General features: G+C 41.8%; 1 protein-coding gene across 2 annotated transcripts in view; it reads right to left on the bottom strand.

Annotated features, from left to right (window-relative positions):
• Nucleotides 1–15,927, bottom strand: part of efna5b (ephrin-A5b) — a 94,778-nt gene that overhangs the window by 20,795 nt on the left and 58,056 nt on the right. The gene's annotated exons all lie outside the window — the stretch shown is intronic.

Here is a 15,927-nt window from a genome sequence, read left to right as displayed (position 1 = left end):
AGGCCACACAGGGTCAGAGGGCTTCAATACATACAGGCAGATTCATCAAAAGGCCACACACTGTCATAAGCTTATAACTACACATACACAAACACAATTTCATCTCTGTTGCCAACAAAATGTGAGTTTCTGGTTGGGTCCAGGATGGTATGACCTTAACCAAGGGGTCACAGGGAACTAAACAGAGAATAACAGAACACCTGTAAAGTTAGTGGGGACACCCTCAATTTGGCACACACAACTTGAAGCACTCTCAAGGGTGACAATGCGAACCGCAAAGTTGCACAAGTACACACACACACAGCTGGTGCCACTGACTCCTTTCACCTAGAGGCCAGGTGGTGTGAGTTTATAATTGAGACCCAGTCTTTAATGTAAGAGCACAACCTGACAAGAGTTTTGACAAAACTTTTAATTGAAAACTGCCACTGCTGCCTATGAGAAGGGCTCCTCAAGCCCCAGAACGCACAAGGGGCAGGGCTTATAACAGGCTAAAATAATTTCATCCTGAGGACTCTGGAGCCTCAGGATTAACATACTGAAGCAGTACTCTTGCAGCTTGGTGACCTCTTTCTTTCGCCATGTAGTCTTCTCTGGTGCTGTCATGTACAAAATGTCCATTATGTCCTAAAGATTTTTTTAAAGAAATACAGTTTATGGCTCCTTTGAATGGTGGAGTTATAAAGAACAAGGAGTATTTTCTTGCAGTTTTTCTAAAAATACCGTTGGGGAAAAAAAATTGATTTTCATTGATTGGCACTAAATGTCTCAGACATCTTCAGATGCTGCACAATGGTATACAAATTTCTCTTTTTCATCCTCTTTTTCCCTGTCACTCTCCTCCCACCCACTTATTTGCTTTCTCTATTCAAAACAGCTTTGCTGTTCTTGTTATTTCAGTGTGATGTTCTGAATTTAAAGAATGGATTTTCTGAGATCAAATTGCTGTATATGCACTGAAAATGCTTACTCTGCTTGGCTGCGTTTACTTCAATCTGCAGTATGTCTAGACAAACTGCGCAAAATTACAATCACAATGCAAACCAGGCCACTTGTTTTGAAGATCAAATAGCAATTTGAGCAAAATCTAGTTTTAGCGCCTTCCCTTGTCACTTAATTCATGTTGGTATAATGAAATGATTAATGTAACAATCAAGCGAGAAATCGAACCACAGTCATTTCTCATTACTGTGATCATGTGTGTCCTCTGGTTTCTGCTCTGTATATCTGTCTGCGTGTATCTGTCTATATGTGAGCATGAGTTAGCATGAAATGTTGTGTTTACTGTGGTGGCCCTGAAGGTCGAAGCACAACAATATTTCAATAAACATAACAACATCTCAGAAAGCACTACGACATTCTGGAAAACACATTATTTACGAAAACACAAAAACATTTGTAGCTATGTTTTCTCCTTGTCTTTTTCTGTCACATAACCTTTCACCCCTATCTCTCTGTGGGGTCAGCGCAGACACCTTACAAACTCACCACACCACCAAGTCCCATCACATTGGGACTTCTCATGGAGCACTTTTCAATTTTAACTTTTGGTGTTAGACTTGAAAATATTCTATACCTGGTAAGAATTGAACCCATAACCCCCCCAGACTACCAAACAGACATCTATCAGCCCGTGCTATTTAGTAAGATGTTCATCAGCTATTTCTTCAAGCCTTTTCAGTGTCTGCATTTGGTGTTTGACTTAAAAATTCACTGTTCCCTGTTAAAGAATCAAACCAGCATTCCTCAAACTGCCAAGCATGCATCTTAACATGCTGAGCTACTCAGTCAGATGGTTAGCAGCTATTGCCTTTTAGTGTTTGCATTTGGTCCTGAACTTCAAAATTCATTGTGCCTCATTTAAGAATCGAACCGGTGTCCTTACAACTCCCAAGCAGGCGTCTTAATAGCTTGAGCTACTCTGTGGGGCAGTTAGCAGTTATTTCTTCAAGCCTTTGAGTGTTTACATTTGGTCTTAGACTTCAAAATTCATTGCACCCATCTAAGAATCAAACCCACATCCTTAGAACTACCAAGCATTCTTCTAACAGTCTCAGCTTTTTTTTTTTTTTTTTTTACCAGAGACACCTAAAAGTTATTTCTTGAAATCTTTCATCTGGGCCATGGACTTCAAAATTCACCAGAGATTGAATGCACAACCTCACAAGTTACGAGCAGTACTACAACACCTGAGCCAACTGATCAGACACTCTGCAGGTGCAGGTATATTTGAGAGTTTACTTCAGATATTAGATCAAGATCTCATGTGAAATGAAATGTAGTGTTTTCTGAGATGTCGCTTGTGTTTTTTGAAATGTAGTGTTTTGACCTTCAGGGCCACTGTAGTTTACCCATGTAGGGTAAATACCAGTGTGAGGGTGTTTACAACCAAGGCATGGAGGAGCTCATCTGTAACATCTCATTTAAAACATGTCTGTGGAGGTCCAGGAAGAGCTATGCATCTCCTTCACTGCTTTAAAATGTCACTGACTTAATGGTCACATCCTCCCATCCGCTCACCACAGCATCTGTGTATGTGTGTGTGTGTTTGTGTGTGTGTGTGTGTGCGCGAGAGAGAGCACAAAAGAGAATAAGCGTGTGTATGTATGTGCATGTCTGTACGCATGTGTGTGTGTGATGTTTCAGCTGCCCTTCTCTCCCTGCCTCAGCAGTCAGAATAGTGGCTTGTGGCCCTGACTGCAAATGAAGCAGAGGATGTTTGGGTGAGTGAGCACATAAAAAGGGACAGGACAGGCATTTGTAACACGTAAGACACTCACTCACACAGACACATATATGCAGCAAATACACGACCAGTACACACCCTCCACGCGCATACACACCCACGCACGTACATTAGGTTTGTGTTATCAGTTCAGTGAGCTCCCTGGCACATTGGCAAAGGAACAGAAGTGAGACAGCCAGAAGCTGCTAATGGCACAGAGTGAGAAAGAGAGTGAGGGTGAGAAACAGGCAGGGAGAGTGAGAGAAAGGACCCAGTTCCAAAAGAGAGTGAGGGAATACAAAAAAGAGGGAGCAAGACTGAACACTGCTGATAGTATTGCCAGGCTCCCAGTGAATCAAAGTCTTTGCAAGAGTTATTCAACCATGCATTTATCATTAAAGGAGATCCTACAAAAACTGCATGTGCATGACATGACTGTTTGTGTGACTGTAAATTTTCTCCAAGTCTATTTAGTGTAGTATTGTCATCAAGACGTGTCCCAGAAAACTTCTTGTATTTAGTAGAAAGCTGTGTTTATTGTCCTTATAAAAACCCTGTTATCAAGGGACTAATTTGGGAGTTTTAGATGTGGCTGGTGTCTTGTTTATAGCGATTGCAGCCTTAATCGGACGCTGCCGTTCTATAAACAGTCCCCGCTTTTCAGCAGAGGGAGGAGAGCGTTCTCTGCCACGAAATGGACATGTGTTGTTCAAACATACATCAGCCTCTGTGTAGGATACACAAGCACCAAGAGGTTGCACCAGAATGTAAATCAAGGCTGTGCACTGTTAGAAGCCCAGAGAGTGAAATATAGGCAGGAGTGACGGTACAGTAAAACGGCAGACAATAGAAGAGAGTAATTGCAAAGATACTGCAGGAACAACTAATCCAGTGGGTACAAAAGAAAATGTAAATTAAGGCGCCATCAAAATTGGCTGATTAGTGCGCGCGTGTGTGTGTGTGTGTGTGTGTCAGCAATATAGAATCTGTAGTGTGTCACTAATAAGTGTAGATTTTCATCAGTGTTTAATAAATTCATTAATTTTAATAAGCAGTTATATGTTGATCTATTAAAATATGTTAAATCACATACATTTAGATGATGCATTAAAATATAATTAAATTGGCCAATTAAAAAATGATTCCCTTATTCTGTCTTTATATGTTAAATAAATATTAACCTTATAAAATGGCCAGCTTTTGAGCTCTGACACAAGAGGGGTTGACTCACCCCACCTGTTAGTAGCAATGTACAACATGTAACAACATACCAATCAGACACTGATAGCCTCCATGTTTATGTCTGTTAATGGTTCTCAGATGATAGCTAAAAGCTGGTGAAAATCACATCAGAAATTCCAGATGGAATTGGCACTGTGTAGCCTTTACTCTGCTTCCAGTGCCTCACACATGCACACTCACTCCACCCAACCACCACAGTCACTTCCCCGTATTTTACAACATACTTCTGCGAGAAGTAACAAGCAACAATCTTCTTCCATTCTTGTGAGAAAAGAGTGGCAACATGCTGTGGCAGCAGAGGCCCCTCCAGCAGTAAAATAGGTAATTAAGGAGCAAAGTTGGATGGCAGGCTAATTGTCAGATGGTGATAATTACATGTCTTTGTTATGCCACAGCTGTCCCAGTGAGCTGTAGGTCACAACACAAAGCCAGGGAAATCAGCTGGACACAGAGTGTGGGTGCATATGTGATTGAGTGAAAGTGAGGGAGATAATCTTTATTACCAGCTGATTACATTTTCACACTGCCTCCTCAGGCCCTGAGAACCGAAACTGAAGGGCCAAGTATTGTCAGCACGAACACACACTCACACACGGATACAGACACGCAAACACAGAGTCACAAACAGAGAGAGCGAGTTTGGAAGAGCTCGAACAGTGAAGTGAATGCAGGGTAAGGTGGCACACCACTGCAGTCGCTGATTGGCTCATTTCCATTTCAATTACACAGCCCAGTGACATTGCTGTGCATACACTCGGGCACACACACACACTCACTGTGAGACAGACACTCACAGCTACATGTGCATGCACGGGCTCTGCGCGCACGCACACACACTGTACCCAATGAACTGCCATCAGCCACTTCTCTGAGCTGTGCACCGGTGGCTGCAGACAGAAAGCAAGAAGGACAGGAGAGAGATAGCTAACCTGAGGGAAAGAGAAAGACAGAGAAAAGGAGGAGAGCAAGAGCTCAGTGGCAGGTAGAGGCAGAGAGCAATCCAAGTCATCTAACCAGTTGAATAAGTGAGATTCAATAGAAAGAGGAACTTTTCAATGTGCTGCCATAGCACCGTGCTGCTCTAAATACCACTGCTCAAAGGTGTGACCCAGAAGGAGAGGCAGAGAGTGAATACTAACACAGGATGCCAGGAGATTAAAAAGATCCTGTATGAAATGTTTTCCTTGTTTAGTATGAGCAAAGACTTCACAGCTTTTTCTTCTGTCTCCTATGTTGTTTTTTCTCCAAGACATAAAAGGCAACACAGTATAAAAATCATAGCAAAATGCACTTCTTAAGGCTAAACCTAAGGGCATCTTTGGATAAAACAACACACATTGTAAGAGAGACTGTCACTGGTGTCACTCTAAAACAGTCATGACAACATTTTGACATTAAGAATGGACAGCTGATGAATACACAGTGACAAAATACTGTAAAGATGGTGAACATTTTATGTAAAAAGAAATGCCTGAAACAATCCTGCTTCATGTTCTTTAGCTGCAAAGACTTTGACAAGAACTGCCAAGACTGTAGTGCTTACACACTGCTGTCAGCTGCATGCATTACAGAGCCAAAGCCCCATCTACCTGAGTATAAAAGACCATCTTTGTTTGTCTCTGCCTCTTTTTTTCCCTCTGTTCTGTTTTCTTTCTTTCTTGTTTTCCTTGCTCCTGCCCTTTCTCTTTCTTGATGTTTTCCACCTGCCTGAGCTTCTCGCTCGGCCCAGGCCTGCTCATGACCCCAAATCAGATCTATTTACATTATTTCACCTCTCCCTGTTGAAATTCATACATCTGATATATTTTCAATTCAATATCCTCAGGCAATGTTCCGTTGCCTGATAAATCAAATCACAGTAACCTAGAAACTAGAAATGTACTGGGACCTTAAAAGGCAAATCTGTGACTGTTTTGTTCCCAACTTTTTTTTCTGTATGCTGTTGAGTGTGAGAATGCTTATGCGGATGTGTGTGTGTGTGTGTATATATATGTGTGCATGTTCCTAAAGTGAAAGATCATTTGTTGATTTTGGTCCGGAGGGAAAATATGTTTAGCCAAGAGGAGATGAACTCTGACTGAACTCTGACTAGAGTACACATGCAAAGGCCTTTTCAGGACCTTTCAACACATACGCCACAAATGCAAATCCCAAACACTTCTTGATATAGTTTTTGCAGTTGTCTAATTACAGATAATTGGTTTGGGGTCCGAGGATGAAAGGCAGAGAGAGTATAAAGAAATGAAAGAACTGAAAGACAGAGGGAGGCAGGGGGAGAAAAGTGAGAGACTGCTGCAATTGATCATTCTTGTTTTTAACAGCAGCCTGAAAAGGACTTGGCACTTCATCCAGAGAGGTATTCACCTTGTTATTACTGATGGCAAAGGAGTGTAATGGAGAGCAGGGAGATGGGCGAGGAACAGATAACTGCATCCAATATTTACACTCCACAATCATCATGACTGTAAAATTAAATTCCTAAGCAGCCCACCATTTCAACAATTCTCTTTTATTCAGGACCTGTAGATGGAAAACATTTTTCGTTTTGTCTGGCAAGAAATGATAATACCACCTTCTGGGATATTCGTATTACAGCTTGTAATACACAACAGACGATCAATCTGAACCACGCCGCAACAACCTTAACTGTAACTGGGCTTGAACGCTGCTCAAAAAGATTAGATGTTGAATGTCAAGAGTCTCGCAGGGCCAAGAAACACAGGTGTTCAGACAGGTTGTTAGCAAGCCAGCCGTTTAGCCAGATTATCTAGACCATCTGAAATATTGGTAATAATCCCTTCTTGTATGGTAAAAGTGTGTGTGCACAATACTGCAAGTATGGTAGGTTACAATTTAACCATAGTTACATAAGTATGAATACATGGAAAATCATTTTCCAGTTGTTTTCTTCCAAAAAACTGGGAAGTCTGACCAGGAAGTTTGTTAAAAATCTGCATTATCTGGCTACTTGTATTTCTTGGACTTGGTTGTAGGAGCAATTCTCTTGGTGACTACAATCTACAGTTAGCACTGATAGGACTGATAGCCAAAACCATGAAAATGAGACCGAGGTTGTAATAAACCTTAGTTAACCTTTCAAATCTAAGATCTTGTTTCACGTTCCTGCTCTGCTCTGATTTGGTTGTAGCGCCTCCTGAGAACATGATGCGACCCCCCAAAATACTGCTAGTGAGGTAAAGAGGTGGGTAAAGGAGAAGGAAGGAGCGGTGAAGTCAGAGGAAGAACATGTGAGAGTGTCACTTGTTGATATACGAGTTGACAGCCACATTCCTTGCTGGCTAACTGGCTGATAGGCTTACAGCACTGGGAGGGGTTTAGGGGAGAAGACACGGCGAGATGAGACCTATAGAGTATCACATATTACTGGTATTGCCTCTGGGACATGGTGGAGGGCTGGGATGAGTTTGAACGCAGGCATATTTTAATATATTTGTACGAGATATCTGCTGTAATGGACAAACATGCGCACACACACACACACACACACACACACACACACACACACACACTTGTATATATGAGTGCATAGCTGCTGGTCATGGTGCATTTTTACTGTGTCCATCTGCTGTAGCTTTATGGAGGGTGTACTTCAGGCTCAGAGCAGGTGGTCAGCCCAGTATAATATACTGACTGTCATCAGGGAGGGACACAGGGACGTACCCATGCATTCCTTCATCTCTCTTTCTCACATCTAATTTCATTCATCCTCCCATCTCAACCGCCGGTCTCCCATACACTTTCTGTCCGTTCTCTCCATCCTTTGCCTACCCCCCCTGCTGCTCCCTCACTCTTCTCACCCCCACCCCCACCCCGCTCAACACCACCGCCACCCTTGACTGTGATCTTGCGATATTCATTTCTGCCATTTATGTCTGTCAGCGCTCATTTTTGCCCCAGGGAGACAATGAATTAAGAGCAGTGACAGACAAGTTCTTGTTCTCCTCTCAGTGCTGAGTGAAACCGCGAGGAGTAGGGCTCAAGTGAGCGCTTGATGTAGTCTGTATCAGCATGCTGCAGCTCAAATCCAAATCAGAGTAAAAAAAAAACTTCCTCTGAGCTCATCTACTCACTACTCTGCCAAACAACCATTTTTATGGGTGTATAACACTGATGTGTGTAGGCTATATATGTGACTGAAAGACTGAGTGTATGTATGTGGGCCTGTGTTTATGTGTGTGTGTGTGTGTAAAAGGGTTTCTTTATGTCTTCTCTCGTCACCATGGGAGTTGGGGAAAAATGACACATCCCCCAACATCCTGTCAGACCCTGAGGCCATTCTCCTGAATCATTGCTGCCCCAAACCTTCTCCAATCCCTTTGTAAATACTGTACGCTCTGACATGTTTACTGGGACCAGAAGTGGGGTACGTGCGCACCCGCAGATCCATGCAAGTTTATGCACAGTCACACATGGGCAGTTAGTGCCAATTAATAGCTATACATCATTGAGTGGTGAGACGTGTTTGCCATTAATCATAAGTCATTGTTTTATAGTGACAAGGTATTTGGCAGCTGAGACAGAACAGCAGCAATAAAACGGCTCTGAGCCGTGTAACATGTCTTCCTAATGTGAGAGAAAGAGAGAGAAGCACATCCCATACAGATAGGGGCAGAGCTGAAACCTTGGTCTGTTGTTTACTCCTTTTACCTGCACTCAGCTATGAATAGCCGGCTAGAAGAATGAATAGATTCCAGAAGGTCACACAAACACTGCACATGGCTGTGTCTACAGCAATTAATGCTTGCATAAGTATAATTGGCATAACACGTAAACACACTTTGATGGGAGGGGCAACATACATGTCTAAATGCAGATACAAGAAAACATTCCCAGGTGCATGTTTGCATTTGTAAACAGCAGGCAACATTGCATAATGTCCCTGATGAAAACTTTAAATGGAACTAAAAGCAGTCACTGGACTGAAAAAAAAATAAAAAAAAAAAAAAATAAATAAATATAATATATAATATATATATATATATATATATGTGTGTGTGTGTGTGTGTGTGTGTGTGTGTGTGTGTGTGTGTCTGTGTATCTGTGGTGGCGAAATTAAAATGTGCTATCATTTTCCATCACTTTCTTCTTCTCATACTGTTCAGAAGATCATCATGCTCGCAATTCGATGCTTAGGTGCATTGCATAATGTCTCTGGGGTAGACCTTAAATGGGACAAAAATGGGGTGAAAGCTGTAGCTGGAGTTTAAAGGGTAATTTCTTTAAATTAAAATGTGTGATCTTCCTATGACTTTCTCTTATTCTTTGGAGAGGATTACTGCTCTCTTGGGGTCAAGAGGGCCAAAAACTCATATGCAGAGAATAGAGGGCTCTGCTTGCTTAAATTCAACGTAACTATTTAATAACACCAAGACATTCATCAGGACAAGCATGCAGCATGGCTCAGTAAATACAGATGACCTCCTGGGAGCTGAGCTACTACTATACATCTACACTTAAACTCCTTTCAGACTGACATAACAAGCACTTGATCTGAATGGATTGACACATCATCTAACCTTGCTTTGTCATCTTCTTTCTGACCTGGGTTGAACAAAGCTTGGACAATAATCTGCTTGAATGAACAATTATTTTATTGACTTTTAAAGACCTATAACCTACTTTCTGATTTGTCTTTTTTTTTTTTAAAGACAGAAAAACAGAGAGAGCATGTGCTCAGCAGACCTATGTCATATCTCCTGCATGAAAGGGCTATTACACACATTCCTCTCTCCTCTACCGTCTCTTTTTACTTCACCCGCCTCCTGTGGCCCACCTGTCTATGGCACATTACAGAAGAATGTCATCCCACTTTTCTTCTGTTGCTCCAGTGTAAGCCCTGCTCACTCTGCCTCTCAGGACAAATGATCAGCAGATGGATGGAGGAGTGAAATGAGTAGGAAAACTGGCAAAAAGGGCAGAGATTGACAAAAAAAGGAAGCATACCATGTGGGAGACACAGGAGAGATGCAGAGTGGGAGAAGAAAGGCATGTATAAAAGTTTTAATGCTGAAAAAAAATGGAGGAGAACAGAAAGGGAGAGGGTAAACATGTAGGCAGAAGAAAAGGCAAGGTTGAAAGGAGAAAAAGCAGAGATGAAAAGAGGACTCACAAACGTGGTGTCACGGCCACATGCATGCAAACCCACACTAACATCCCCATATACTGTATATACACTAAGTACACACAGGCAAACACACGCTGACCTTCAAGGTAGGTTGCCATGGAGCTGTGTCAGGGTGTTATAATGTCACCATTTTCATAAAACCCTTGCCCCTTCCACAGTTCACAAACCACTGACAGTATACTACTATACTGTATGTGTTACTGTGTGTGCGTGCATAGCGTGTGTGTTCGGCTTTCTGTGATTTAGGCCGAGTTAGGTATGTAAAACTTCAATAGGGAGCCCTGGGAAGCCAGATGACGGCTGTTATCTGTGGATGCAACTTCCTGCTGACAGATTGTAGCTATAGTTGTGCCTGTTTCTACATCACTGTTGCCACGTGAAAATCCTCATTCCTTGAGGGATTGCTCTTATCAAGAGAAAAAACTCTGCAGCTAATATAACCCTTTCAAAACCTTTCAGATAACATCAAAAATGTATTGTCATCAAGCCACCAAAAGAGGGGCTGTATTACTATGTCTTTACTCCGAGATCCTGATTCCAATCTTGACTCAAATTTGACCCAGGATAAGCTCGGACTAAAAGTGTGTTAGCTGTTGTTTTGAGAAGCAGTTCATAGGAAATCTACCATACAGTTATTTTTCTTCCTTTCCATAAATGTTTTACCTTTTATGTGGAAGTCCATACAAATATGTTGTAATTTCATGTGACATTATTACAAAGATTACAGTGAAGATTACTCATTTTTATTAGTCTGTCACTTTATTTGGAATTGTGTATGCACATGGATTTATCCCAGTGTGCTTCCATTTTATGAAATGTATTGATCTACTGTATATCTGCCTATAAAGAGATGAGCAAGTGCTGCTGGGAATCTTACAGACGTAAACAGTCTTGTTGAATAAGAGGCCACTGCACAGGTTAAGACTGTCTTCCTCCTGCAGCTTAACTCTCATATTTTCAGGGTCATTCCTAGATTTCAGTCTTGATTACTCCTGGATAGTTTCATATTACATGAGCCTCACCAGACTGGTTTAGATAAAAGTCGCGTTTGGAAATGTTTTGATAGGCATCAAGCACCCCACCCCGCTGACTTAAAACTATATGACAAAGCTTGTTGGGATTGCTCTCACAAATGTTTGCTCTAGGCGGAGGCGGAAAGAGAAAGTTCTCACTCTATCCACCATAATCTATATCTTTCCACTGCTAGCTCTCCCACGCTTGTGCTCCTTGTAAAACTTTACTAAATTTTTCATTATGATGTGTGAACCATTCATTTTTACACTAATTACTGTCTAAGGGCAATACAAGTGGGCTATCAAGTGAAATGCAGCACAACACAGGAATCTAACATTAAGAGGGAAACCAGCCTATGATCTAAATTGTACCCACTAATTTAAGAATAGTCCAATTCACTCGCTCTATGTTGCCTCCCAGACAGAGAAAGGCTTGAAAGAGTCTTTTTTTTTAACCAGTGCTCCTCATAATAAATATGAGTATTCCTTCACTGTATTGAGGGATTTGTGCCAACACCTTACATTATGTGATGACATGTTTGGCCACATCATACCATGTTTTCCTTCCACTATTATCTGCACTAGTCTAGACAGTGTACACCTGCCTACTCATAATGTAGTCTCCACAATACAGTGTTGTGAGACGGTGTTGACACAGCCATCAGATAACAGAAAAACAGCAATATTACCTGATAGCTATCATCCTGGCAGCTATCCAAATCAAGTTTTCAAATTTGAAACTAGGATTTCTAAAGGGCTAATACCTTTCATCTTAACAGTGAAAACCTATCAAAGTGATCACAATCAGATTAAAGGGGCGGCACAGCCTTGTTTTCTCACCAATCAGATAACGACTTTCAAGTTCAATCATAACTTTTAAGAACAACCGAAATTCACTAGCGTCCTCCGTGTTATGACTTTGTTATTGAACCGGAGATCTGGCAGACAGGAGATGTGGTTGATGTGGCAGCGGAGGGAAAGAGTAGGTAATTTCCAGAGCATCTGCTGATTGTAAAAGGCAGAGTGTTTTAAGAGCAGATGGTTATGGGGAGATGATGGAAGTCCTTCATAACCAGCTTCGGCACAAGGCAACAGCGGCAATGTTTTCCAAAAAGGGACTGCTTTCTCTAGATATAACAAAGATTTTTTAAATCATATGCTCAGCTGCAAAACAAGCATGTATGCAAACATGCACAGAGTCCATGCATAGCCTTCATGTATGTAGACAAGCGCATGCATGAGTGCTTTCTATATTATCAGTTAATTTGTCAATTATTCCTTTCGACAAATTGCTTAAACATTGAATCTATTAAAAAGCAGAGAGAAAAAAGAATGCCCTTCACAGTTCGCAAGGACCCACTGTGATTTCTTCAAATTGCTTGTTCTGTCTGACCAACAGCTCAGAACTTCCAAATACTATTTCTAATCATAGAAAACAGATGTAGCACATCTTAATGGTCGAGAAACTGGGAAGAGCGAATGTCTGGAATTCTTGCTTGATAAAAGAAAAAACATAGTTCTACATAATATGTGTGTTTACATATATTTCCTGGTCTGTTATTGCACATGTGTCTGTCAGAGGGAGATATATAGAGGCAGAGAGATGTGGCGAGGCGGTCAGGAGGACAGAGCAGTAGCTGTATTTCCAGGGGGGATCAACAGTGTTTTTGTCAGTGGGGGAGCTGACACATGGGCTTCTCTGCTAATGCCTCATGCCTGTTTAAAGGCTATATGGTCCTTTAGCACCTACACTGTACACGCATGTGTCCATGCATGTGCAGAGTGTTAAGTCTGTATTAAGGGAGTGACTTTGTATGTGTGTGTGTGTGTGTGTGTGTGTGTTTGGTATGAACAAAGTGTTTTTCAGGACCTTGAGGGTCAGCCTCCCGTGGAGAAGCTGTCAAGGTCCCAGGCAGGGGGTTAAGTGGTGTGTCGGGTACTTGGCCTGTGTTGTATTGTGGCAATGCCTGTGTTATATAGGGCAATAAAGGTCACTATATAATATAGACATGAAAATGCACACACATACACACACACAATCTGAATGCATACATGCACATGGAATGCATGTGCACACATAAATCCCTCAAAAGTTAAACTGTATAGTTCAGGGCCAGTTTGCAGTTATCCTTGTATTGCCCTCTTTATAAATGACTTACATTACTGAGGCCTTGGTCTGGTCTCTGTTTTTTTTTTTTGTATTTATTGCAGACAGACCTCGTTGGGTGTTAAAGGTCCCATATTTTACACTTTTCTGGTGTTTTATCTGAAGTTTTAATATCTTTGAGAAGATATATGTGTGGTTTTAAGCACCAAAAATAATCTCAATATAGTTTTACATCTGCTCTCTCATGCTTGTCTCTGGAGCTCTAGCAAGAACAGCATGTTTTTGTGTCTGTCTTATCAAAGGTAACAGATTGTAGCCTACTGTAGCTTGGTAAAACTCGTCAGTGAATGCAAAATGGCAATGGCCACCGCTGAGGAAAATGTTAAGCAGTCAGTGCTGGGGGACTGTATAGTTGTGACATCACAACCTTACAGAAGTCCACACATTACAGGAATCTGGAAATCTGAAAAGATCAAGTGACCTCCAAGTGAAAATATTATGTATTGACAAGGTTTTTTCCAGTGCTGGTTGTGATAACACCTCCTTATGAATACTTTGCTCGCATAGTGAAACTTTCTTTCCCTTTTCTGTTTTCCTCCCTCTAAAGAGTCGAAAGTGTATTTCTCTTTGGAAAAGTGCAGCAAACAGGATCAAAACGTGCAAAGTGGGAGCAGTCAGTCCTGTCCTTGTCTTTGATCCCAACTCAGCCCTGTTTAAAAGGCCCAGTTTGACGGAGCAGGAACTCTGTCAATTTAGCAGAGCTTTGTGTCACGTCAAACAAGCTAAAAGATGCTCAGTGTGCCTTTGTTCTGCTGTTCTGGCGAGTGGGCCGTGGGCGATTAGTGTTACAAACACACTGTCTGTGTGGGGGGTGACCTTACTGTATCTGCATATGTGTGTCTCTGCATTTGTGCTGATTTCAGTGGGCGTCTGTTAAAAGCTATCTCTATTTGTCTCTCATTCGTATCATGAGCTTCACAACAGGCATAAACAGCTCTTTATCCAAACCATTCATTAGGAGGAGAAAAAGATACATAAAGGAAAGCAATATAGAACATCCATGTGTTACATTTGTGCTCACACAAGCCAAAACCTCATCTTTCCACTTATCCAAGTACATGCACACGCCCACACACATACAAATCCCTTTCCAAATCATTCCTCTGATAATAGAGATTCTGATTGATTCTTGCTGAAACAAAACTAGTTCTGCATTCAAACTAATTGGCCTAGTTGAGTTTCCCCTGTGGAGGGAGACAGAAGGTTCTGGCACTAAAACAAGGTCTGTAGGTCATGTCTTGGTGGGCACAAGCTACATTCTGTTCACACTTCCAACTGTGAGTTCGTGAACTTTTGAACTCGCCTCACAAAGCAGGAAATTGAAACAATAAGCTTCTGGAAAGAAAATGAAATTTCAACACAGAGACAGGATTTGTTATACTAGCAAATGATTTGTGCCCTTTGTGCTGTTTGTTTATTCACTCTAGTTGGTTTGGGCAAACAGAGAAATGCTCCCCAATATACGCGCACACACGCTCACAAAGAAGGGGGGGGGGGGGTGACACACTGCGGACAGGTTTTTGGAGGTTTACCGACATGTGTGGTCTAAAGTTAGAGCAGTTGGAGAATGCCTTCCATCCTTGCGTCCATCCATCCCTGAACATACACTCTTCCACCGCAGCTGTCTCCTTCATCTCATCCTCTGACCTGAGCTGGCTGTCAGGGGCCTCCTGCTTCAACACGGCATACTGCACGTTCACCACATACCACGGCCGGGTACAGCAAGACCTCATAAAATAAAATGACTATCAATCTGTATTATAAAAGAGGTTCCAATTGTAACTTAACGACTAAAACTGGGACCATATGTTGCACTGCATATGGTACATATGGTGTATTATTACAATAATCTTTAATAGTTTGGGGCTGAATTGATTTCATATTCTTTGGTTGCGACATTGAGATAATGTAAACTGTTCGTTGAAATGTATTTTCCAATCTTCTCACAAATTTATTGCAGCAACATCACTTTGTTCATGTTTATATTTGCAACACAATGATCATTCTGCCCAGTATTATCCCTTTTGCCTGTCCTCCATTTTGTCCCCGTCTCACTCCACCTGCTGCTCTCTCTCCACACTCTGATGCTAGTGTGTCGAAAGCCTAAACCGCCTGGTATTGATGTCCCCATCAGGGCACAGCAGGGGCCCCTTCATCGCGGACACACACATGCACACAGATGCCTGGGTGAGATGTCCCAGTTGAAGCATTAGTCAAGTGTGTGTGTCTGTGTGTGTGTGTCTGTGTGTGTGTGTATGCATGAGGAGATGGTCCGTATCTAGTCAGCGGTGTAGGCTTAGTAGGGTTGGCTGAAACTTCCCGCAGGTGTTAGGGATCAATTCAAACACAAATCATTTCATACACTAATCCCTCCTCACGCCCTCACCTGCATGTTTTACAGTTCCTGACATTACACAGCTGTTAACAGATCTCCTCTTTGTTTTTCCACCGAGAAGTCGGCCTTTTTCAAGCAGCCAGATAAAAACATAAATTCCCATAAATACTGCTGACCTTTTGTTTCTATTACAGGAAAAAGGAACATCAGGCAGATATTTGGGGAGTGAGCAGAAAAGACAGATCAAGATAAGGAAGAGAAGAAAAGGACATGATCCAAGTCAAACTTCTTATTTCTGTC

This window comes from Lates calcarifer, linkage group LG13 (assembly GCF_001640805.2).
Source record: "Lates calcarifer isolate ASB-BC8 linkage group LG13, TLL_Latcal_v3, whole genome shotgun sequence".
NCBI classification, from domain to species: Eukaryota; Metazoa; Chordata; class Actinopteri; family Centropomidae; genus Lates; species Lates calcarifer.
Note: the sequence above shows the minus strand (reverse complement) of the source record. Positions and strands in the feature narration are given on the sequence as shown.